We start from the raw sequence: 2,086 nt of genomic DNA, 5'->3' as shown, positions 1-2,086 counted from the left end.
TCCCATTATAGAATTACTGCACTCTCAAAGCCATGCTACTTTCCAGTCTAATGTGAAAGCAAGGTTTCCTGTTTATTTCTTCACATTAGAATTCTAATTTTTTTTTTTGGACAGGCAGAGTTAGACAGTGAGAGAGAGAGAGAGAGAGAGAGAGAGAAGGGTCTTCCTTCCGTTGGTTCACCCCCCAAATGGCTGCCACGGCCAGCGCTGCGCCAATCCAAAGCCAGGAGCCAGATGCTTCCTCCTGGTCTCCCATACGGGTGCAGGGCCCAAGCACTTGGGCCATCCTCCACTGCCTTCCTGGGCCACAGCAGAGAGCTGGACTGGAATAGGAGCAACCAGGACAGAACCGGCGCCCCAACTGGGACTAGAAACCGGTGTCGGTGCCGCAGGCGGAGGATTAGCCTAGTGAGCCGCGGTCCCGGTTGGTGAAATTGTTTTAAAGGTTATTTATTTGAAAGGCAGAGTGAAAGAAAGAGAGATCAAGAAACAGAAAGAGATAAAGAGAAATACAACTTGCTGATATTTTATTTTAAATTTTTGTATCTTATTTGTAAGTAAGCTATCCTTTTTTAACTATATTCATTGAATTTTTGGATTCAGGGTTAGGTCAGGCTTAAGAATGATTTCAGAAGTTTCCATAATTCCTGTGCTCTGCAGTCATTGAAAACAGTATCAGGATTTTCTGCTCCTTAAAGAGTCTTTGGGCTCTTTTAGGTCCTCAGTTCGAAGATGACCAATAAAAGAAGGAACAATGGCCATGCTAAAAAGGGCTGCTGCGGCCACATGCAGCCTATTCGCTGCACTAACTGCACTCACTGTGTGCCCAAGGACAAGGCCATTAAGAAGTTCATCAATTGCAACATAGTGGAGGCCGCGGCCGTCAGGGACGTCTCCAAAGAGAGTGTTTTCAATGCCTACGTACTTCCGAAGCTCTGTGCAAAGCTATATTATTGTATGAGTTGCACCATTCACAGCAAGGTGGTTAGAAATCTATCTTGTGACGTCCACAAGGACCAGACACCACCACTCCGATTTCAATCTGCTGGTGCTGCCCCACAGCCTCCACCAAGGCCCATGTAAGGAGTGTAATCTTTAAGGGCAGAAGGAAAATTATTCTCTGGAAAAATAAAGTGGAAATTTATGCTTTATATAGCGTACTGAGTATATGTGCCAGATTAGGGGGAGGGTTGTGTGTATTTTATGCCAACATTCAAATGTGTGGTGCCATAGGCTTTCCATGGTAGAAAAGAATATCCATGCAAGTTAAACCTCAAGTTTTGTATATGCATGGTCTTGGCCCCCACTCTTCCCGCCTTGGCATGGCTGTGTGGATTGGGAGTGGGGAGTATTAGGGCTCTGTGAACGTTAATTCAACTTGGCAAGCTTAAGTTGTTCATCTTGAAACTGGAAACCTAAAAATGGGTAAAGAACGAGGATAAATGTTGGGTGAGGTACGCATGGGAAAGTGACTTAGACTGGAGGAGGCCTTTAATAGGAAACGCATGGCTTGAACACCTGTGAAGCTATTAAACAATCTATTCAGAAGTTCCAAAAAAAAAAAAAAAAGTCTTTGGAAGTAGCCCTGACAACTTGCTGAGCCTGGAAGATTTTTAACCTCCATCATCAAAACTTCTTTTTTATTAGCCTTTCAAATTTTCTCTCCTTTATAAATGCAATTTGAAAGTTTTTTTTTTTTCAAAAATATGAGTAGTTTTGCCAAGATTTTTAAATTTATCAGATAATATTATTCAGAATATTTTCATCTGATTTTAAAATAGCCTTCATATGTGTAATTAAGCCTCTTCTCAATTCTAATGTGTTTGTGTGATTTCCCTCTCTCTTTTTTTAAGAGTTATTTTATTTATTTGAAAGACAGAGTTACAGAGAGAGGTAGAGCTAGAGAGAGAGGTCTTCCATTCTGCTGATTCACTCCCCAAATGACCGCAACAGACAAAGCTGAGCTGATCCGAAGCCAGGAGCCAAGAGCTTCTTCAGGGTCTCCCATACGGGTGCAGGGGCCCAAGGAGTTGGGCCATCTTCTACTACTTTCCCAGCCCATAGCAGAGAGCCAGATCGGAAGAGG

General features: G+C 43.0%; 1 pseudogene; it reads left to right on the top strand.

Annotated features, from left to right (window-relative positions):
* Positions 1-732: 732 nt before the first annotated feature.
* Positions 733-1,083, top strand: LOC108177601 (small ribosomal subunit protein eS26 pseudogene; annotated as a pseudogene).
* Positions 1,084-2,086: the final 1,003 nt, after the last annotated feature.

The sequence above is a fragment of the Oryctolagus cuniculus genome, chromosome 7 (assembly GCF_051225735.1).
Source record: "Oryctolagus cuniculus isolate XC-2025 breed Fujian yellow rabbit chromosome 7, ASM5122573v1, whole genome shotgun sequence".
NCBI lineage: Eukaryota > Metazoa > Chordata > Mammalia > Lagomorpha > Leporidae > Oryctolagus > Oryctolagus cuniculus.
The sequence above is the reverse complement of the archived record's forward strand: the minus strand, read 5'-3'. Positions and strand labels throughout refer to the sequence as shown.